The sequence below is a fragment of the Bacillus rossius genome, chromosome 7, assembly GCF_032445375.1.
Source record: "Bacillus rossius redtenbacheri isolate Brsri chromosome 7, Brsri_v3, whole genome shotgun sequence".
NCBI lineage: Eukaryota > Metazoa > Arthropoda > Insecta > Phasmatodea > Bacillidae > Bacillus > Bacillus rossius.
Window position 1 is genome coordinate 4374578 of NC_086335.1, and position 24801 is coordinate 4399378.

Here is a 24801-nt window from a genome sequence, read left to right on the forward strand (position 1 = left end):
GTATGAAAAATATACAAATCCACGAAGTAAGTTTCTTCAATTAGGTATTTTCCTCTAAAAACAATTATAGATAAATACCGTTGCCTTGTTTATGGTCTTTCCTTTTATCAACACCTCCATATTTATTTACAATGAACCAAAAAAAAAAAAAAAAAATGCACGATCCGACGTTTTGCTCTCTCGTCAGTGAAAAGGCTTCCCGTTGCGGGATCGCGCCGCCGGCCCCGGAACGAGCGTGAGCGGTGCGGCATTTGCAGCCAGTTGCAGGAAGTAGCGGTGCTGCCGCTAGACGTATGTGATATTTCCTTTTTTTCTGGATCAATCATTTCATCAATGTTTTGTTATGACGTTGTCACGTTAAACTATCGTCCGTAAACCAACTTTACAGACAACCAATTGTTTATACTGTCACATACTCTATTATTGCGTTGTATGACTCGACAAATTAAAGTTCACAGCTTCGTACTCTTGAGGTTATTATTTGTGGTTAACTGTAAATTTTACGTCACCTAAAGCCACTGAGTCTATAATAGTCCCAATTTTAAAGATTAATATTTTTAAATACTTTCAAAGTAAATACAATACATGAAACCGAGAAGTGGGGTACGATCCCATTCCTGTTTAATGCAAGGCATAGTGCAGACATTAAAATACGTTTTTAGTGGAAACACATCGTATCAGCAGCACTGACCCGTAAAAAGAGAGTTTGCCGTAACTTGCACAGTTTTAAAGCTTATAGTAAACACTCTGATACAACGTAGTCCAATGATTATACGACATCTGGGGGCGTAGCTCAGATGGTAGAGCACTCGCTTAGCATGCGAGATGTACCAGGATCGATACCTGGCGCCTCCAATTATTATTATTTTAAATAATATTTGACTAGTCCCGGATTGACACTCAATAGATGTGATGAGTAACTTAACTCAAGTAGTGATTATCAAGGACAAACTAAACAAACAAAGTATAACAATGAGTTTTACGTTAACAATGTCATAGCTCCTCGTAAACGGCACATGGTAGGAGTGATTCCGTGAAAATGAAGAAGTCGATAAACAGAAATATGACACAAGGAAGGCGGATCCACGTGAAGCAAAATAAACCCGTATAGAGTCACTTTCGTAAACATTATGGTACATGCCAAATGAATTGTTGTACCAAATGAAACTTTATGAAAGATATTACCCTGGAATATATTTGGCATAGTCATATTAAAAAGAATCCTCAATCTTTAAAATACTTAATAAAACTGGCAATACAATGATTATAATACATATATTTTTTTAATTCCCGATTGGCTTATAGCATAGCGGCAGAGCAAGCGCTCGTTAACTGCAAGGGACATAATTTTACCTCAACAATGCGCAAAATTTTGTTTACTTTTTGACGTGACAACGTCTAATAATTCGAAGAACGCCGGCTGCACGCACGAAAAAGTGTCACGTTACGCACATTGTCCGGTTTCGCTGTGTCCCGTTACGCTCATTTTATATTGCTCTTTGCTAACCTGAACCTCCTAGCATTGCGACCGAGTCCGTGGCGTAATTCTGTTTTCATGCATTTCAATGTAACATTTTCATTGCTCTTTGCTAACCCGTTCCTCCTAGTATTGCTGCAGAGTCCGTGGCGCAAATATATTATTTTTGACTGCATTTAGGTGTTGGGTAAGCAAATTTCCTTCACATAATCCTTCAAACACTCCCATTCGTTTCCTACTTTTCCTATCATCGTCCTATCCTTAACAGAATAACACAGATTGAAAGAAGTTAAATAATAAACATGTATAAAAGTTATAGTTAAAAAAAGCTCTTCGTTAAAGTAATATACATAGTGAATTAAAGAGTGCAAATTAAAGTAAATATATCATTTAAATTGTAGATTTCGTTTCACTTCTTTGTATCCATACAAAATAGAGATAGGCCTAATTCATCAGAACATCCTCTTCTTTGTACTTTCCTTTGATAATCGTCACCTCAATGAAGTTGTTAATAAACTTTTTCACATCCAGTCTAATACCATTGTATAGTAGAGTTTTATTGATGTTATGCAACATGATGAGGACTGAGCCGACTCTCAATTCAAAATTGTGAGGTGGTAATCCAGGCAATTCCAGGCAATTCAAAAATTATGTGCGATAGTTGACTACATCATCCTGGTTGGTAACTGTGTCAACCGATTTGAAAGAAAACGACTGTTTTGGAGTGAAATTTTGAATGGACGCATTGAGATCATCGACATATTTTTTTTTTTTTTTTTTTTCGCCGCCGATATGGCTCGTTCGCTCAGCCGATTAAAGTTTTTCAATATTTTTTACGAAAAAACTATTTTAAATGTAAAAGATTTTACAAAACCGCACGGAATGAATAACAGTCATGAATGGCGCAGTTATTATTCCTCGAGTCTCGCTGAAACACTATTGAGTTTATGTCTAAGCCGGAAAAGTCAATTTACCTTAATAGAATGTTTGATCAAAATAAATGTTCGCAAAATGTAATTAAGTTCACTTTAACCAAATCATTTATCAAAATCCACTACCTTTCTTTAACGAAAAATTTATTTTAAAAGTAATATATTTCACACAACCGCACGGAATGAGAAACACAGAGGAAAAACAGTTATGCATGGCGCAGCTGTCAAACGAAAGGTCCGCCACGTACGTCAACTATCGAATGTAATCGGATGTGGCAATTCCCATACAAAATTACCTATTTAGATTTATTCATCATTTCGGCTGTTTCTATGGGGTTTCCCTAATGTTATTTTTTCCTAAACAACCCCAATATTGAGACGAACAAAAAAAAATTTAAAAACCGGTCGAGCCATTTTCAAGTTTTTGTGAGACTAACGCACTGAAATTTATTTTTATATATAGAGACTAACTAACGCCCGGCTCTTTCATTTTTTTTTTCAAATTTCTAAAAGTAGGTACACATAAACAGAGTGTGTGTCTCTATCCCGCTCTATCTCTATACCTCTATATATCTCTATATATATCTCTATCTGTATAGCTCTCTCCATATCTAACTATATCTCTCTATATATCCCTCTTCGTTCCTTCTTTCCTCTCTCCCCCCTCTAACCCTTTCTCACTCTCTCCCTTTATCTTCCACCATTATCATTCGGACTATATCAAAGAGGAAATACTATGCAATACTTACAGGTAACTATCCATACGACTCGCGCACCACCTTAAATTCTGATTTAAGGGTTGCTGTTATCGTAATCTCACCCATACAGTCACCTTCCTCGTGTTTTGAAGGTCAAGTGTGCAAAATTTAATCGAGATCGGACGAATGGTTTAGGAACGCATAGAGGACAAACATAGAAACATTGAAAAGTAATTCGAATTGGCAATTCCTATACAAAATTACCAAATTGGTTTTTTTTCGATTTTTTGGCTGTTTTTCCAAATGTTTTTTTCCCTAAACCATTATTGTAATGAGGCGAACAAAAAAATCATTCAAATCGCTCAAGCCGTTTTCTAGTTTTAGTGAGACTAACGCACGTCAATGGATTTTTATATAGAGAATAAATATTAAGAAATATTGATTTATTGACATCCCGAGATGTTATTTTGAAGTGGTTAGTAATTTTTTTTACATTGATGTTCATACATTTATATATATATTTTAATTGAACTTATAATATATACTTGAAAATTAAATAAAGCTAAAAAAACACTGTGCTGTGTTATCTTGTTTTAAAATTGTATAAATGGTTTTTCTGAGTAATGCTAAGTAGTATTATTAATGTGGTCGAGGATAAAACTTATTGAAGTTTATTTACTTTTTAAAACGTTATTATAATTATATTTATGCTATAGCCGGGGTCCTGAAAATTTTAGTACAGCATTTTATAGCGGGGGTATTTCAACAGTGAGTGATATTTATTGTTAATTAATCATTATTTATTAAACGGTAATTATTAAAATCCTGAGCAGTTATTTTGAAGTAGGTACTATTTTTTTAAAATTCATGTTTACTTTGAAAATAGTATTTTTTCTCTCCTTCCCCGTCACGACATTCTTACGAGTCAAGATTTGACTTGTCGAATAAGTTTCACTTCTAGTACATGTACTGATTTACACCTAAAATTGTTTGACGTGACAACGTCTAATAAATCGATGAACGCCGGCTGCACGCACGAAAAAATGGCCCGTAACGGACATTGTCCCGCTATGCTGTGTCCCGTTACACTCATTGTACGCTTGCGCCGCATCTATCTCTCTTCCACTCGATTGGAACAACCATAGATTTGACTTTTTCGAGGCACATTAAACTTGAAACACTCTTATTCGTTTCCTACTTTTCCTATCATCGTCCTATCCTTAACAGAATAACACAAATTGGAAGAAGTTCAATAGCAAACATGTATAAAAGTTATAGTTAAAATAATCTGTTCGTTAAAGTAATAAACATATTTGAATTAATGAGTGCAAATAAAAGTAAATTTATTAATTAAATTTTAGATTTCATTTCACTCCTTCTTTGTATCCATACAAAATAGTGATAGGCCTAATTCAATAAAAATGATTCAATTTTATTCATAAAAGTATGCAATCATTTCATCAATGTTTTGTTATGACGTTGTCATATTAAACTATCGTCCGTAAACCGACTTTACAGACAACCAATTTTTTTTCAAAACATTCTTATTTAACTAGTGGTTGTCCCCGTGCGAATAATCACAGTTTTTTTTAAGTTTCCCATTATGTAATTAAAACGTTATCTTTAATCGTACAAAGTTATTGATTTCTAATGAAATAAATAAATTATATTATCTATGTGGTTGTTAAATAGTAGTATTGGTAGAAATGGGAGCACAATTTATATTGATTGCACTTGGTTGTGAAAATCAATAGGTGGATTTATTGTTACATCTTCGTCTTCCTTCATATTTGCGGAGAAATATACACCAGTTTTTTAATATTATCATAGATATTTTAACATAAAATGTTTTATCAAAATGGATCTATAATTTTTTGCGTGATGCTCGAATAAACAAATGATACAGAAAAATACGTATTTCTTATAATTATACAAAATAAACTAAAAGTCAGTCATGGAAACTGTCGACAAAAGTAAAAACTTAGAATTTTGTTTTTAAATGTGTAATATGAAATTTTTACGTCAAATGTAGGCAAGAAAATGATTTTTGTATTATATCACTAGCATGTCGGTGACGCGAACCCATAGGTTTTGCCCCTACCAATAATAACTTTAAAACTAGAAGAATGAAGTTTTTTTTCATTTAAAGAATAAAAATTGTTAACTTAAATATACAAATAATCAACATTATCTCTTATAAATCAATAACCTGACATTTGAAGAAATTCACATCGTAAAAAAATAAACAAAAGAAAAAACATAACTTCAATTTAACTACCTACTAAAAACATCCAATACTCGCAATATGTACCACACAATAACGTTAAAATTTCCTTGGAAAATAAAGTTAAATTTTTAAACTTGTATCTTTAAAAATAGAATGAATTAAATTTTATCCTTAAATTATAAAAAAATTAACACGCCACGTGACCATGTCGATGACGACTTACATGAATTTACTCCTTATCCAAACCTTCCTATAGAACATTTCACTTCAAAAAAAGTTACCATGTGACAAGACACAGTAAAAACGACACTACCCAAGATGGCAGACATTGGGTCCAGCTCCTCGCACCATCTATTATATACTACTTATATATACATATGTATAAGTTTATACGTATATTTACACCCTAACTTAATATTATAAATGTGAATGTGAGTTTGTTTTTATGTTTCGATGTATGTTACTCAATAACGCAAAAACGGCTAAACGGATTTGAATGAAATTTGGCCTACAGCTAGCTCTAACCTGGATTAACACATGTACCCCATATGAATATAAAATAACATCCCTAATGGAGTAAAAAAAAGTGATCATTTCATTTTATAACAGAAAAAAGTCATAAGTCATAGACATACAAATAGTGAGTGAGTGTCATTTCTCTATGTCTGCCACACGATCATACACATAGTAAGGTCTGGCAAATTCATATTTTTCTCCTTGGTGAGACCAGCCCGCTTAGTGGAGCTCGCAGCGGCTAGCAAAGTAAAGGCGCTAATAACAGTTTTGTTCTTAACTTCGTCAATAGATAGAGTTGCCTTGCATTTTAAAGGCGCTATCGTCTGATGCGTTTGTAATGTCTTGAATTTTTGTTTGTTTGTGCCATATGCATTCCTATACCATTCATCCGATTGCGATGAAATTTTGGTGAGTTATTCACATGCCCACGAAGGTTTCTGAGAGGGTACAAAAATATTTGTAGCACGAATCGTTTTAACAAATGTGTGTTTCATATAGTTGGGCGGTAGTTCGTTGTATAAGTGTGCACGCATAACACAATTCAATTAAATACAAAAGAGAGACAGAAATGGAGTTAAAGAGATATAAAGATGTGTAGAGCTATATAAAGATTGGTATATAGAAGAGATAGAAATAGTGGGAGGTAGAGATAAATTGATATTTAGATGTATATAGGGATAAATATATATATTTATAGATATTGAAAGATGAATTGTATATATGTAACTACTTCGTATATGTGTAACTACTTCAAACATATTACAAAACAAAACTGAATGAGGCATTGCAACGCATGACGAGCATTAAATAGATACCGGTAAAGGAATTTTTTTTTTTTCAATATCAGTAATCTTTTATTTTTCAGCTATTTCTCAAGTGCTTTATAGAGTCTAGACTACATACAGACCACCAATTTATATATATATATATACAGGTAAATATATATATATATATATACAGGTAAATAACTATACACTGGCAGAACAACGTCTGTCTGGATCTGAAAGTGATATAAATTATTTTGCACACTTGACATTTAAATTAAGAAGACAATTACTGACAACACCTGATTTGTAAAAGATCCCCTTCACCCTATGCTCAGCCCGGGCAACGCCGGGTACTGCAGCTAGTGAAGTATAAAGTGAAGTGCCTGGCATTACCCGAACTTTTCGCAGCGAAGGAGGTTTTTTTTGTTGGTTTTATAGTAACTCGAATACAAGAATGTATTACTTTATTTCGGAAATTTAACCACAAGTTTATTCAGGGAACTATAAATAATTCGTTGTTTTTTTTTTTTTTTTTTTTGCTAAATATAATTCAAACATTAATTTTTTGTTGTATTTAGAATGTCAATATTGTTCAAAATTTCATCAAAAGGTACCAAAATTCCGCTTTAAAACGTGGAAACGTGGGATGAGGGTAAAATATTACGGTTATACGCCTACCTAGTCAAAATAACCAAAGGAAAGGAGTGAGCATGTATTAAGTTGTTATTATTTTCTAAATAAAAAGCTAGGATTAATATAGTTTTTTTTTTAAATTTTAGTGTTTCTAATGGAATAATACGTTGTATAAAAAGTGAAACAAAGTATTTTCAAGTGTCAGGATTCGAACCTAAAATTTTGTACTTCGATACCATGCAATTACTACTTTTTTAACTGAGCTAATGAAACAATGTTAAAATTGAGGGGAACTTTGGATATTTAGTGTTGTAATCCCAGGCTTATATTTTGCATTTTTAACGTTACGATTATTTATTAATATTACCATTAAAGTTTATTAATTGTATTCCAGGATATTTTCGAAATCACGAAGATTTATGTGGCACACTGATGTTCACGAAAGTGACTATGTACAGGTTGATGCCGGCACACTCAGCATGACTATGGCTCGTGAGCGTACGCGCATGCGCGTTAGACCTCATCATGTGAAACTTTCGCTCGTTGTGCGCGCGAACATGATGACATTCCCGTTGTTTACTAAAATGTCACCCTTCATGCGCCTAAAGAATTATAACTTCGAAGTCGTGAACGGTTTCGCAAATCTAGTCCTCTGCCCTTGCCAGTTGCACTATTGGGCAGTGATGTCACGGCTACAGATGCGCGGTGAGGGAGTGGGGGGAGGGCTCATGTTTCCTGAGCGCGATGCCAGCGCTAATCACCAGGAGCTGGAGTTGCCGCAGTTCTACATTTCTGCCGGCGGGAGAGGGGAGGGGGAGCTGAAAAACAATCGACCAAATGTGTGCGAAATGCGTCTGGAACAAATGTCTGAGCAGATACAGTCACGAGGGGGGGGGGGGGGGGGCAGGGCAATGTCGCCACGTGACTATCTGTGATTGAATCGACAATGCCGGCGCGCGGGCACATAATAAATCCCCGCACAACAATGAAACTCCAGCGGCGCCGGGAGTGGAGGGGGAGAGGCCATATACGTGATTTATAGGCGGCCGATTGGAGCGTGGACATTGCACATCGCTGCCATGCGAACTCAATTAACTCTCCGTCGCGCCAGAGCGCCGGCATTACGCTGCTCCGGTGAGAGCTGACTCCAGCAGTCGCCCTTCCGCTCTCTCCCGGAGCCGGCAGGTGTTTGTTGTGGCACTAACCTAGTGTCCATCAAGTCTTCTCAACGACTATCAAATCTCCTGGTTTATTCATATCTTCCTTCAATATTTTTTTTGTCTATGAATTGGAAACTCTTTTAAGCTATAGAATTAACCTTTTATTTTATTTTCAATAAACTGTCTCGTATTCAGTGTCCAATCCAGGTTATCCCTCAGTTGTCCTTCCCTTTCTTAACATCTCGAACATCACTTTGTCATGCTATGAATCTTTACCTTCCCTTTTTTTTTTTGACGTGACAACGTCTAATAAATCGATGAACGCCAGCTGCACGCACGAAAAAGTGTCCCGTTACGCACATGGTCCCGTTACGCTGTGTCCCGTTACGCTCATTGTACGCTTGCGCCGATTTCGTCAATGTTTTGTTATGACGTTGTTACGTTAAACTATCGTCCGTAAACCGACTTTACAGACAACCATTTTTTTTGTTGTTTTACAATCCTAAATGAAAAATATCTCATTGTAATGTATTATGTTTCCAAAAAGCGTCCAAGTAACTGCTGCGTGCAGTTCCACACTCACCACATGTCATAAGTCACACGTTCTTAGCCCTTTGATTAGTGCATAACCGAGCCATTCCATTTATTAATGACTCTAGTGTATTAATTCTTGGTTACTCCCCACTTGCATATAGATATTGATTTATTTTATATCATCACTTATGATATTATATTTAGACATTTATAATTTTATTTACTACTTAAAAATTATTTCATTTGTGTCTACTAAGACCCACTGTTCATATCGGAATTTCTGAATTTTATTACAAACTTTCAACCATCTTGAGACGATCTGCGTAGCGAAGTTGTTTAGTGTTCTAACTTCTGTACAGAGGACTCTGGAGGGAGTCCCTGGTAAGACAGGGATGTTTGGTGTTTTAACTGTAAGATAAGGTTCAGTTTGGTTTGTAAGTCGTCCTCCTGTTAACCTGAAAGAATAATAGCTCTGAGAGGGATTAAAATCCCCAAATAAAAACATTGTACGTGTGAATCAGTACATGTAATAGAAGTGAAACTTCTTTGACAAGTCAAATCTTGACTCGTAAAAATGTCGCAACAGAGAATGAGAGAGGAAATACGATTTTCAAAGTAAACATGAATTTAAAAAATTGGTTGTCTGTAAAGTCGGTTTACGGACGATAGTTTAACGTGACAACGTCATAACAAAACATAGATGAAATGATTGCATACTTATGAATAAAATACTTTATGAATAAAATTGAATCATTTTTAATGAATTATCACTATTTTGTATGGATACAAAGAAGGAGTGAAACGAAATCTACAATTTAATTGATAAATTTACTTTTATTTGCACTCATTAATTCAAATATGTTTATTACTTTAACGAACAGATTATTTTAACTATAACTTTTATACGTGTTTGCTATTGAACTTCTTCCAATCTGTGTTGTTCTGTTAAGGATAGGACGATGATAGGAAAAATAGGAAACGAACGGGCGTGTTTCAAGTTTAATGTGCCTCGAAAAAGTCAAATCGATGGTTGTTCCAATCGAGTGGAAGAGAGATGCGGCGCAAGGGTACATTGAGCGTAACGGGTCACAGCGTAACGGGACAGTTTGCGTAACGGAACACTTTCGTGCATGCAGCCGGCGTTCATCGATTTATTAGACGTTGTCACGTAAAAAAATAGTACCTACTTCAAAATAAATGCTCAGGATATCAATAATTACCGTTCAATAAATATGATTAATTAACAAAAAATATCACCCACTGTTGAAATAATCCCGCCATAAAATGGTTTACTAAGATTTTCAGGACCCCGGCTATAGCATGAATATAATTATAATAACAACGTTTTAAAAAGTAAATAAACTTCAATAAGTTTTATCCGCGACCACATTAATAATACTACATAGTATTACTCAGAAAAACCATTTATACAATTTTAAAACAAGATAACACAGCACATTGTTTTTTGGCTTTATTTAATTTTCAAATATTTATTAAAAGTTCAATTAAAATATATATAAATTAATGAACATCAATTAAAAAAATTACTAACCACTTCAAAATAACATCTCGGGATGTCAATAAATCAATATTTCTTAATATTTATTCTCTATATAAAAATCCATTGACGTGCGTTAGTCTCGCTAAAACTAGAAAACGGCTTGAGCGATTTGAATGATTTTTTTGTTCGCCTCATTACAATAATGGTTTAGGGAAAAAAACATTTGGAAAAACAGCCAAAAAATCGAAAAAAAACGAATTTGGTAATTTTGTATAGGAATTGCCAATTCGAATTACTTTTCAATGTTTCTATGTTTGTCCTCTATGCGTTCCTAAACCACTCGTCCGATCTCGATGAAATTTTGCACACTTGACCTTCAAAACACGAGGAAGGTGACTGTATGGGTGAGATTAAAGCAGAATTTAAGGTGGTGCGCGAGTCGTATGGATAGTTACCTGTAAGTATTGATAGTATTTCCTCTTTGATATAGTCCGAATGATAATGGTGGAAGATAAAGGGAGAGAGTGAGAAAGGGTTAGAAGGGGAGAGAGAGGAAAGAAGGAACGAAGAGGGATATATAGAGAGATAGAGTTAGATATAGAGAGAGCTATACATATAGATAGATAGAGATATATAGATAGTTACAGAGATAGAGATACATATAGAGATAGAGCGGAATAGAGACACACACACACTCTGTTTATGTTAACGTACTTTTAAAAATTTGGGGAAAAAAATTAAAGAGGCATTGCAACGCATGCCAGGAAATAGTTAGTCTCTATATATAAAAATCAATTGCAGTGCGTCAGTCTTTCAAAAAATCTAATATGGCTCGACCGGTTTTAATAATATTTTTTTTTGTTCGCCTCAATACAGAGGTTGTTTAGGAAAAAATAACCTTACGAAAAACCCAAAGAAACAGGCGAAATAATGAAACAATCGAATTTGGTAATTTTGTATGGGAATTGCCACATCCGATTACATTCGATAGATGACGTACGTGGCGGACCTTTCGTTTGACAGCTGCGCCATGCATAACTGTTTTTCCTCTGTGTGTTTCTCATTCCGTGCGGTTGTGTGAAATATATTACTTTTAAAATCAATTTTTCGTTAAAGAAAGGTAGTGGATTTTGAGAAATTAATTGGTTAAAGCGAACTTAATTACATTTTGCGAACATTGATTTTGATCAAACATTCTATTAAGGTAAATTGACTTTTCCGGCTTAGACATAAACTCAATAGTGTTTCAGCGAGACTGCGCCATTCATGACTGTTATTCATTCCGTGCGGTTTTGTAAAATCTTTTACATTTAAAATAGTTTTTTTCGTAAAAAAAAATTGAAAAACTTTCATCGGCTGAGCGAACGAGCCATATCGGTGGCGAAAAAAAAATATGTCGATGATCTCAATGCGTCCATTCAAAATTTCATTCCAAAACAGTCGTTTTCTTTCAAATCGGTTGACACAGTTACCAACCAGGATGACGTAGTCAACTATCGCACATAATTTTTGAATTGCCTGGAATTGCCTGGATTACCACCTCACAATTTGGAATTGATAGTAGGCTCAGTCCTCATCATGTTGCATAACATCAATCAACCTCTACTATACAATGGAACTAGACTGGCTGTGATAACGTTTATTAACAACTTCATAGAGGCGACGACTATCAAAGGAAAGTACAAAGGAGAGGATGTTCTGATTCCACGCATCTCGATGATTCCAACGGACTTGCCATTGGATTTTAAACGGCTGCAATTGCTCGTACATGACCATAAACACATCACAAGGCCAGTCGTTGGAAGTTGAGGAGTGAACTTGGAGTTTCCGTGTTTCGCGCGTGAACAACAGTATGTCGCGTGTTCGTGTGTCGGAAAGACGTCATCGTTGCTTATTTATGCACCGAAAAAAAAAAACCGAAAAATGTAGTTTACCAGAAAGCTTTGAATTGAATGTTAACGCATTTATCCTTCATGTAAATAAAATAAATTTAATTCGTTTAAATTACAAACGAGTTTCATTTAATAACCAAACAAAACCCATACACGATGCAGCTAAAATTCTCGATTTCAATGAGTTAGAGTTGGAAGGTTTATAAGGATTGATAATCGCTAATGAAAATTTACAATCAAAATAATTTTAGTTGGTACGAAATTCACTGGGTCATCTAGTTAACAAAAAGTATTTCTTACTTTTGAAATACTCACGTTATGTTATTTGTAAATAATGGTTTTATAGTACTCTAATTCATGTATAATATTTATATATTTAGATTCATTAAATTTTTCGAATCATTAAAGGAAACTTTTGTGTAACTTGAGATGTATTTCATACTTTATTATGCAATTTTTTGTTGCTGTTTTTTACTTTATTATTGCAAGGTCTTTATTAGTTGTTCAGCGACACAAAAATGCAAATTCAGTTCATTTATAGAAACTAATTTAGCGAAACACATATGTTGAAATTTGCTGAAAATATATGTAGGTAAAAGTTTAATTATTTCTTGGTCTAGCACAATTGACATCCTTCTAGTTTGTTTAAATATGGTTACTAAACCTTTTTCTTATTAACATCAGGTTATGGGGGAGTTAATTTTTTAACTATTCGGAGCAATTTTTATTGGTTTTCTGTTTAATATGTGTAAAACTTAGAGCCAGGTGATAAGCTTGTACTCTCTCTCTCTCTCTCTCTCTCTCTCTCTCTCTCTCCTGCAAGTAAGAAGAGCCACATTGTGATTCACAATGCATGGCCGTTAAATTATTTGCTGTGTCATTTGAAGTATGTAAACGTTTCAATCTTAACTGTTGTGTTTCTGTGTCTGATGCGCGTACGATATCATTAGGCATATCTACTGAAGATAGTATATATAAATCTTTAGACATATGGACTTAGTAGTATATAATAGCCAGTCCTGCGCCAGGGTTCAGAGTGTGGAGCCGGGGAGCCGATGTCTGCCATCTTGGATATGGCGTCACGGCGGCCATCTTCGATGACTTTGAACCTGATATTTAACCTTAACCTTCAAAATTTGCCAAAAATCTCCAAAAATTTCTCAAAATTCTTTCATATTTGCCCAAAATTCGCTAAAATTTCCCGTTGTTAAGAAAAAAAACATTCCACTAAAAAATCACAAAAAATCTGAAAAATAACCGTTTTTTATATTTTGAGTGAAAAAATTCCCGATTTGGGGGAAATTTTCCCGTTTCACTCCTCAAAAATGCCAGTGGCTTGAAAATCCCACAAATAAGCTTAAAGTCCGCATTTACAAGCAGCCATAAGACACCGAGGTCGTGACCTTGACAATTAGGATGCCATGGCCACCATTTTGAATTGGTAAGTAACCATTGCAATTTTCGTTATGGTCGTCATCTTGAAAATCCGTATTTTTATGATAGGAATTCGGGAAATATTTTTAAATTAATAAAAAAATAATTAACTAATATTATTATTTAAAAAAACAGTTATTTTCTATATCATTCAGGTAACTATCTTCAAAATTAGCAATTATTGTCGGAAAAAATTGGTTACAATTTTAAAATTTATAGAAAAACATTAAAATACAATTTAAAAAAATTAAAAACGCATTTAAGTCACGGAAACTTCAGTTCGAACCCATCGAGAGCAAAAAAATGCTGTCGGATACTTTCTCCACCAAAGTCACCGACAGACTGACCTCCCACCACCAATGCCAAAGCAGATATATTGCCGGCTAGTATGACATCACGTCCACCATCTTGTTTTCGTCCGCTGGATGCCATCATCTTCGATCCGACACATTGTTTTGTCTGCTAGAGGGTGCTACTGACATGCTAGTTTAATTTTCACTCGCAAGAGTGCAGTAATTATTAATTACTAAAGCACCCGCCATCTTTTCAGCCATATTCGCCATAATATTTTAAATCTGTATTTATTAAGCTAGAAAGTCGGAAAAAATTACAAAACTCATAAAAGAAATAAGAAATTAATTGTTTGATTCGATCGGTTACAGTACTTGCTCGATATAAAAAAAATATTTTTATGTAAAAACATTTATTTAATATAATGTGGTAGAAAGTCCTAAATGCAGCTTAGGTTCCTAGTCTACGTGCCTCCATTAAGCCTATGATGACATATTGGCCACCATATTGGAAATTCGTAATACTTAGTTAACTTAGAAATCCGGAAAATAATTCTAAAAATAATCAATAATATTTTTTTATGTAAGATTTATTCGATAGATTTCCGTCCTTGGTTTGATTTTCTGCCAGTGATGAGAGTAACTAAAAATTAGAATTAATTTTAAAATCTGTTTCCCATTAACTTTCGTGAAGATAATTAATAATTCACTATATGAAAAACGACTATTCGAGTACCTGTACAACAATATAAATATTTTATCGCTGTGCCTACCATGGAAGTTTGATTTTTCGATATATTGAATACGTTCCAACCAGGTCCTGTGCTTCCTTTTTTGTTGTGCTTCCTTTTCGTTGATTGCGCTTCCATTTGTGCTTCCTATTCGTTGATTGTGGACCGTTAAGTCTGTACTCAGCACATGATTGGTTTCATGGTTCCAAGATGTCTGATCTAAACGACTGACATTGGACTTTGCCTGTTTAAAAAATTGGTTGTCTGTAAAGTCGGTTTACGGACGATAGTTTAACGTGACAACGTTATAACAAAACATAGATGAAATGATTGCATACTTTTATGAATAAAATTGAATCATTTTTAATGAATTATCACTATTTTGTATGGATACAAAGAAGGAGTGAAACGAAATCTACAATTTAATTGATAAATTTACTTTTATTTGCACTCATTAATTCAAATATGTTTATTACTTTAACGAACAGATTATTTTAACTATAACTTTTATACATGTTTGCTATTTAACTTCTTCCAATCTGTGTTATTCTGTTAAGGATAGTACGATGATAGGAAAAATAGGAAACGAACGGGCGTGTTTTAAGTTTAATGTGCCTCGAAAAAGTCAAATCGATGGTTGTTCCAATCGAGTGGAAGAGAGATGCGGCGCAAGCGTACAATGAGCGTAACGGGACACAGCGTAACGGGACAATTTGTGTAACGGGACACTTTTTCGTGAGTGCAGCCGGCGTTCATCGATTTATTAGACGTTGCCACGTCAAAATGTTTTTCGAGTATCTTCGAAATATACGTCCTGGTTCGGAGATTCTCGGTCTATACGCCTAACATTGAACAATTCCTGGTTGGAACGTATTCCAAGTATCGAAAAATTAGATTACCCCAAAGAGATATTTCAATTATGAAAGTGTTGGTATAATGCCCAGTCTGTTTGTCGCCATGGAGATAACAAGTCTTATACCTCCAAGTGTGTCACTTCAATCACAGGCATATTAACAAGTGACATCCCACCTAATGTTATATATGCGAAAGTGTGTTGGTTGGTTTGTCCTTTCGCGCAGCAATGAATCAACAGATTGACATGATTTTTTGCATATAGATAGTTGATGGGCCGGAAAGTGACATAGGCTATGTTGTATCCCGGTAAAATACACGGTTCCTGTGGGATGGATCTGAGCGTACAGCTGTATGTATAAATATGAATGTTTGTGTGTTCGTGTTCTATGCATTCACGCATCGTTCATCCGATCTCCATTAGCCTTTGCATTCTTGAACTTCGAAACACGAGGGAGGTGAGATGTCGATAACATCAGCCGTAAAACAGAATTTAGGGAGGCGCGCGAGTCGTATCGGATAATTACCAGTCAGTAATAATTTTATGACTATTTCCTCTTTTCTATGCTCCCAGTTATAGTGGTGGCGCACGAATCGAGAGTGAGACAGAGAGAGGAAGAGAGAAAAATAGAGAGAGAATGAGAGAAATAAAGAAAAGGAAAGATATAAAGTGAGATAGAGAGAGTGAGAGAAAGACGGTTTGTATGAGATACATTCTTAATAAATTCCAAAAATTTGGAAGAGGCATTGCAACTCATGCCGGGCTTTAGCTAGTACAACTATAAAAATGAAACCACGGAAGTAAGAAATATTCAGAGCCTCTTATTGTAAGCTGCTGTTTCCGAATGAGTGTTGTGAGTGTTGCACAACTTCCAGGCGTATAAGTATTTCGTTCTACGTTTTAAACTAGTTTTTCGCGAAAACGGTTGGGTATAGGGTACTACAAAAAGGTGGCTTTTTTCGTTACTATTAACAATTACAAATAATAATCAGTTTTTAAATATCACATTATCGCTCCGCGTCATAAACATTTATGGGAAATAAGGGTATTACTTACCCTAAATTATTTAAATAGAATAATTTTACTCCAGCGACAATATTGCCAGTGTTTGTAGAACATTGATCAATTTTACATTTCCCAGACGCTTGGCGTTTCCTCATAAATAAATTCATTATTATTTTCAAAAAGCGACCATTCATTTGCAACTTCAAGGAGTATACCAGTCTTGTGAAGCTCTTTATAACATATGTAGTATGTTTTCAATTTAGTTTTAAGTGATGATCCTGTTGCTGAAATTCGTTGGCCAAATTCAGACTCATTTTGTAAACGGTACTTTCTATACAAATTTTGAAAAATAATTCTAAAGGTTATATGAATTTCGAAATCCACCTGCGAATGTAAGCAGAGCCGAAAATATTTTTGTGTTCACAAATAAGGTACCCAAATGCTAAAAATTTTTCGTCAGTCTGTCTGTTTGTCCGAATCGGTTTAGCTGAAAAACCGCTTATGCTATTGACTTGATATCTACACGTTTGAGACAGTAACCCTGGGAATTCTTTTAAAATTTTTTTTATTGTGATAACGCAAACGGTTATGAAGTTATGATTGTATTTATGTACAAAAAATAATTTCCATAACCAATTCCAACACAGAGCAATAACTACAGTGCAAGGAAAACGTTTGCTTACTAATAATTCCAGTCACAGCCCTACAATCTAGGAATTTCAGTTAGGTAAATGTGTTTGATTGTTTTAAAGTTTTATATTTTTGATAGTATAATTATGAATATAAATGTTAGTGTACTGAGAGCTTGGGTCGCCGGGTAGTAACCTACCTAGGTAGGTACCTACTGGTAGGTAACTGCTCCCTGATGATGGCGACTGCAATGTCCACCGAAACGTCGGTGAATTGTTCGCCAAGGACGCGGATACAACGCAGAAGCCAAGCTACTTCAGACAATGGCCGTGAAAACCTGCGATCATTAATAGTTGCAGAGATGCTCGGGCCAAGCATCGCTCTCTTCCTGAGGCGGACATCCTTACAGGGATCCTTCCCAGGCGGACCTCCTTACAGGGATCCTTCCCAGGCGGACATCCTTACAGGGATCCTTCCCAGGCGGACATCCTTACAGGGATCCTTCCCAGGCGGACCTCCTTACAGGGATCCTTCCCAGGCGGACCTCCTTACAGGGATCCTTCCCAGGCGGACCTCCTTACAGGGATCCTTCCCAGGCGGACATCCTTACAGGGATCCTTCCCAGGCGGACCTCCTTACAGGGATCCTTCCCAGGCGGACCTCCTTACAGGGATCCTTCCCAGGCGGACCTCCTTACAGGGATCCTTCCCAGGCGGACATCCTTACAGGGATCCTTCCCAGGCGGACCTCCTTACAGGGATCCTTCCCAGGCGGACCTCCTTACAGGGATCCTTCCCAGGCGGACCTCCTTACAGGGATCCTTCCCAGGCGGACATCCTTACAGGGATCCTTCCCAGGCGGACCTCCTTACAGGGATCCTTCCCAGGCGGACCTCCTTACAGGGATCCTTCCCAGGCGGACCTCCTTACAGGGATCCTTCCCAGGCGGACCTCCTTACAGGGATCCTTCCCAGGCGGACATCCTTACAGGGATCCTTCCCAGGCGGACCTCCTTACAGGGATCCTTCCCAGGCGGACCTCCTTACAGGGATCCTTCCCAGGCGGACCTCCTTACAGGGATCCTTCCCAGGCGGACATCCTTACAGGGATCCTTCCCAGGCGGACATCCTTACAGGGATCCTTCCCAGGCGGACCTCCTTACAGGGATCCTTCCCAGGCGGACATCCTTACAGGGATCCTTCCCAGGCGGACCTCCTTACAGGGATCCTTCCCAGGCGGACATCCTTACAGGGATCCTTCCCAGGCGGACCTCCTTACAGGGATCCTTCCCAGGCGGACCTCCTTACAGGGATCCTTCCCAGGCGGACATCCTTACAGGGATCCTTCCCAGGCGGACATCCTTACAGGGATCCTTCCCAGGCGGACCTCCTTACAGGGATCCTTCCCAGGCGGACATCCTTACAGGGATCCTTCCCAGGCGGACATCCTTACAGGGATCCTTCCCAGGCGGACCTCCTTACAGGGATCCTTCCCAGGCGGACATCCTTACAGGGATCCTTCCCAGGCGGACCTCCTTACAGGGATCCTTCCCAGGCGGACCTCCTTACAGGGATCCTTCCAAGGCGGACATCCTTACAGGGATCCTTCCCAGGCGGACCTCCTTACAGGGATCCTTCCCAGGCGGACCTCCTTACAGGGATCCTTCCCAGGCGGACCTCCTTACAGGGATCCTTCCCAGGCGGACCTCCTTACAGGGATCCTTCCCAGGCGGACCTCCTTACAGGGATCCTTCCCAGGCGGACCTCCTTACAGGGATCCTTCCCAGGCGGACATCCTTACAGGGATCCTTCCCAGGCGGACATCCTTACAGGGATCCTTCCCAGTTGGACCTCCTTACAGGGATCCTTCCCAGGCGGACCTCCTTACAGGGATCCTTCCCAGGCGGACCTCCTTACAGGGATCCTTCCCAGGCGGACCTCCTTACAGGGATCCTTCCCAGGCGGACCTCCTTACAGGGATCCTTCCCAGGCGGACATCCTTACAGGGATCCTTCCCAGGCGGACATCCTTACAGGGATCCTTCCCAGTTGGACCTCCTTACAGGGATCCTTCCCAGGCGGACCTCCTTACAGGGATCCTTCCCAGGCGGACCTCCTTACAGGGATCCTTCCCAGGCGGACATCCTTACAGGGATCCTTCCCAGGCGGACCTCCTTACAGGGATCCTTCCCAGGCGGACCTCCTTACAGGGATCCTTCCCAGGCGGACCTCCTTACAGGGATCCTTCCCAGGCGGACATCCTTACAGGGATCCTTCCCAGGCGGACATCCTTACAGGGATCCTTCCCAGTTGGACCTCCTTACAGGGATCCTTCCCAGGCGGACCTCCTTACAGGGATCCTTCCCAGGCGGACCTCCTTACAGGGATCCTTCCCAGGCGGACATCCTTACAGGGATCCTTCCCAGGCGGACCTCCTTACAGGGATCCTTCCCAGGCGGACCTCCTTACAGGGATCCTTCCCAGGCGGACCTCCTTACAGGGATCCTTCCCAGGCGGACATCCTTACAGGGATCCTTCCCAGGCGGACCTCCTTACAGGGATCCTTCCCAGGCGGACATCCTTACAGGGATCCTTCCCAGGCGGACCTCCTTACAGGGATCCTTCCCAGGCGGACCTCCTTACAGGGATCCTTCCCAGGCGGACATCCTTACAGGGATCCTTCCCAGGCGGACCTCCTTACAGGGATCCTTCCCAGGCGGACCTCCTTACAGGGATCCTTCCCAGGCGGACATCCTTACAGGGATCCTTCCCAGGCGGACATCCTTACAGGGATCCTTCCCAGGCGGACATCCTTACAGGGATCCTTCCCAGGCGGACATCCTTACAGGGATCCTTCCCAGGTGGACCTCCTTACAGGGATCCTTCCCAGGCGGACCTCCTTACAGGGATCCTTCCCAGGCGGACCTCCTTACAGGGATCCTTCCCAGGCGGACATCCTTACAGGGATCCTTCCCAGGCGGACCTCCTTACAGGGATCCTTCCCAGGCTGACATCCTTACAGGGATCCTTCCCAGGCGGACCTCCTTACAGGGATCCTTCCCAGGCGGACCTCCTTACAGGGATCCTTCCCAGGCGGACATCCTTACAGGGATCCTTCCCAGGCGGACATCCTTACAGGGATCCTTCCCAGGCGGACCTCCTTACAGGGATCCTTCCCAGGCGGACATCCTTACAGGGATCCTTCCCAGGCGGACCTCCTTACAGGGATCCTTCCCAGGCGGACATCCTTACAGGGATCCTTCCCAGGCGGACATCCTCACAGGGATCCTTCCCAGGCGGACCTCCTTACAGGGATCCTTCCCAGGCGGACATCCTTACAGGGATCCTTCCCAGGCGGACCTCCTTACAGGGATCCTTCCCAGGCGGACATCCTTACAGGGATCCTTCCCAGGCGGACCTCCTTACAGGGATCCTTCCCAGGCGGACCTCCTTACAGGGATCCTTCCCAGGCGGACCTCCTTACAGGGATCCTTCCCAGGCGGACCTCCTTACAGGGATCCTTCCCAGGCGGACATCCTTACAGGGATCCTTCCCAGGCGGACATCCTTACAGGGATCCTTCCCAGGCGGACCTCCTTACAGGGATCCTTCCCAGGCGGACATCCTTACAGGGATCCTTCCCAGGCGGACATCCTTACAGGGATCCTTCCCAGGCGGACCTCCTTACAGGGATCCTTCCCAGGCGGACCTCCTTACAGGGATCCTTCCCAGGCGGACCTCCTTACAGGGATCCTTCCCAGGCGGACATCCTTACAGGGATCCTTCCCAGGCGGACATCCTTACAGGGATCCTTCCCAGGCGGACCTCCTTACAGGGATCCTTCCCAGGCGGACATCCTTACAGGGATCCTTCCCAGGCGGACCTCCTTACAGGGATCCTTCCCAGGCGGACCTCCTTACAGGGATCCTTCCCAGGCGGACCTCCTTACAGGGATCCTTCCAGGCGGACCTCCTTACAGGGATCCTTCCCAGGCGGACCTCCTTACAGGGATCCTTCCCAGGCGGACATCCTTACAGGGATCCTTCCCAGGCGGACATCCTTACAGGGATCCTTCCCAGGCGGACCTCCTTACAGGGATCCTTCCCAGGCGGACCTCCTTACAGGGATCCTTCCCAGGCGGACATCCTTACAGGGATCCTTCCCAGGCGGACCTCCTTACAGGGATCCTTCCCAGGCGGACATCCTTACAGGGATCCTTCCCAGGCGGACCTCCTTACAGGGATCCTTCCCAGGCGGACCTCCTTACAGGGATCCTTCCCAGGCGGACATCCTTACAGGGATCCTTCCCAGGCGGACCTCCTTACAGGGATCCTTCCCAGGCGGACATCCTTACAGGGATCCTTCCCAGGCGGACCTCCTTACAGGGATCCTTCCCAGGCGGACCTCCTTACAGGGATCCTTCCCAGGCGGACATCCTTACAGGGATCCTTCCCAGGCGGACATCCTTACAGGGATCCTTCCCAGGCGGACCTCCTTACAGGGATCCTTCCCAGGCGGACATCCTTACAGGGATCCTTCCCAGGCGGACCTCCTTACAGGGATCCTTCCCAGGCGGACATCCTTACAGGGATCCTTCCCAGGCGGACATCCTTACAGGGATCCTTCCCAGGCGGACCTCCTTACAGGGATCCTTCCCAGGCGGACATCCTTACAGGGATCCTTCCCAGGCGGACCTCCTTACAGGGATCCTTCCCAGGCGGACATCCTTACAGGGATCCTTCCCAGGCGGACCTCCTTACAGGGATCCTTCCCAGGCGGACCTCCTTACAGGGATCCTTCCCAGGCGGACCTCCTTACAGGGATCCTTCCCAGGCGGACCTCCTTACAGGGATCCTTCCCAGGCGGACATCCTTACAGGGATCCTTCCCAGGCGGACATCCTTACAGGGATCCTTCCCAGGCGGACCTCCTTACAGGGATCCTTCCCAGGCGGACATCCTTACAGGGATCCTTCCCAGGCGGACATCCTTACAGGGATCCTTCCCAGGCGGACCTCCTTACAGGGATCCTTCCCAGGCGGACCTCCTTACAGGGATCCTTCCCAGGCGGACCTCCTTACAGGGATCCTTCCCAGGCGGACATCCTTACAGGGATCCTTCCCAGGCGGACCTCCTTACAGGGATCCTTCCCAGGCGGACCTCCTTACAGGGATCCTTCCCAGGCGGACCTCCTTACAGGGATCCTTCCCAGGCGGACATCCTTATAGGGATCCTTCCCAGGCGGACCTCCTTACAGGGATCCTTCCCAGGCGGACCTCCTTACAGGGATCCTTCCCAGGCGGACCTCCTTACAGGGATCCTTCCCAGGCGGACATCCTTACAGGGATCCTTCCCAGGCGGACCTCCTTACAGGGATCCTTCCCAGGCGGACCTCCTTACAGGGATCCTTCCCAGGCGGACCTCCTTACAGGGATCCTTCCCAGGCGGACCTCCTTACAGGGATCCTTCCCAGGCGGACATCCTTACAGGGATCCTTCCCAGGCGGACCTCCTTACAGGGATCCTTCCCAGGCGGACCTCCTTACAGGGATCCTTCCCAGGCGGACCTCCTTACAGGGATCCTTCCCAGGCGGACCTCCTTACAGGGATCCTTCCCAGGCGGACATCCTTACAGGGATCCTTCCCAGGCGGACCTCCTTACAGGGATCCTTCCCAGGCGGACATCCTTACAGGGATCCTTCCCAGGCGGACCTCCTTACAGGGATCCTTCCCAGGCGGACATCCTTACAGGGATCCTTCCCAGGCGGACCTCCTTACAGGGATCCTTCCCAGGCGGACCTCCTTACAGGGATCCTTCCCAGGCGGACATCCTTACAGGGATCCTTCCCAGGCGGACATCCTTACAGGGATCCTTCCCAGGCGGACCTCCTTACAGGGATCCTTCCCAGGCGGACATCCTTACAGGGATCCTTCCCAGGCGGACATCCTTACAGGGATCCTTCCCAGGCGGACCTCCTTACAGGGATCCTTCCCAGGCGGACATCCTTACAGGGATCCTTCCCAGGCGGACCTCCTTACAGGGATCCTTCCCAGGCGGACCTCCTTACAGGGATCCTTCCAAGGCGGACATCCTTACAGGGATCCTTCCCAGGCGGACCTCCTTACAGGGATCCTTCCCAGGCGGACCTCCTTACAGGGATCCTTCCCAGGCGGACCTCCTTACAGGGATCCTTCCCAGGCGGACCTCCTTACAGGGATCCTTCCCAGGCGGACCTCCTTACAGGGATCCTTCCCAGGCGGACCTCCTTACAGGGATCCTTCCCAGGCGGACATCCTTACAGGGATCCTTCCCAGGCGGACATCCTTACAGGGATCCTTCCCAGTTGGACCTCCTTACAGGGATCCTTCCCAGGCGGACCTCCTTACAGGGATCCTTCCCAGGCGGACCTCCTTACAGGGATCCTTCCCAGGCGGACCTCCTTACAGGGATCCTTCCCAGGCGGACCTCCTTACAGGGATCCTTCCCAGGCGGACATCCTTACAGGGATCCTTCCCAGGCGGACATCCTTACAGGGATCCTTCCCAGTTGGACCTCCTTACAGGGATCCTTCCCAGGCGGACCTCCTTACAGGGATCCTTCCCAGGCGGACCTCCTTACAGGGATCCTTCCCAGGCGGACATCCTTACAGGGATCCTTCCCAGGCGGACCTCCTTACAGGGATCCTTCCCAGGCGGACCTCCTTACAGGGATCCTTCCCAGGCGGACCTCCTTACAGGGATCCTTCCCAGGCGGACATCCTTACAGGGATCCTTCCCAGGCGGACATCCTTACAGGGATCCTTCCCAGTTGGACCTCCTTACAGGGATCCTTCCCAGGCGGACCTCCTTACAGGGATCCTTCCCAGGCGGACCTCCTTACAGGGATCCTTCCCAGGCGGACATCCTTACAGGGATCCTTCCCAGGCGGACCTCCTTACAGGGATCCTTCCCAGGCGGACCTCCTTACAGGGATCCTTCCCAGGCGGACCTCCTTACAGGGATCCTTCCCAGGCGGACATCCTTACAGGGATCCTTCCCAGGCGGACCTCCTTACAGGGATCCTTCCCAGGCGGACATCCTTACAGGGATCCTTCCCAGGCGGACCTCCTTACAGGGATCCTTCCCAGGCGGACCTCCTTACAGGGATCCTTCCCAGGCGGACATCCTTACAGGGATCCTTCCCAGGCGGACCTCCTTACAGGGATCCTTCCCAGGCGGACCTCCTTACAGGGATCCTTCCCAGGCGGACATCCTTACAGGGATCCTTCCCAGGCGGACATCCTTACAGGGATCCTTCCCAGGCGGACATCCTTACAGGGATCCTTCCCAGGCGGACATCCTTACAGGGATCCTTCCCAGGTGGACCTCCTTACAGGGATCCTTCCCAGGCGGACCTCCTTACAGGGATCCTTCCCAGGCGGACCTCCTTACAGGGATCCTTCCCAGGCGGACATCCTTACAGGGATCCTTCCCAGGCGGACCTCCTTACAGGGATCCTTCCCAGGCTGACATCCTTACAGGGATCCTT

The 24801-nt window shown here is 42.1% G+C and overlaps 1 non-coding gene across 1 annotated transcript; it reads left to right on the forward strand.

Annotated features, from left to right (window-relative positions):
* Positions 1-782: 782 nt before the first annotated feature.
* Positions 783-855, forward strand: Trnaa-agc (transfer RNA alanine (anticodon AGC)). Its single transcript has one exon. It is a non-coding gene; the product is annotated as a tRNA-Ala (tRNA).
* The last annotated feature ends 23946 nt before the right edge of the window (positions 856-24801 follow it).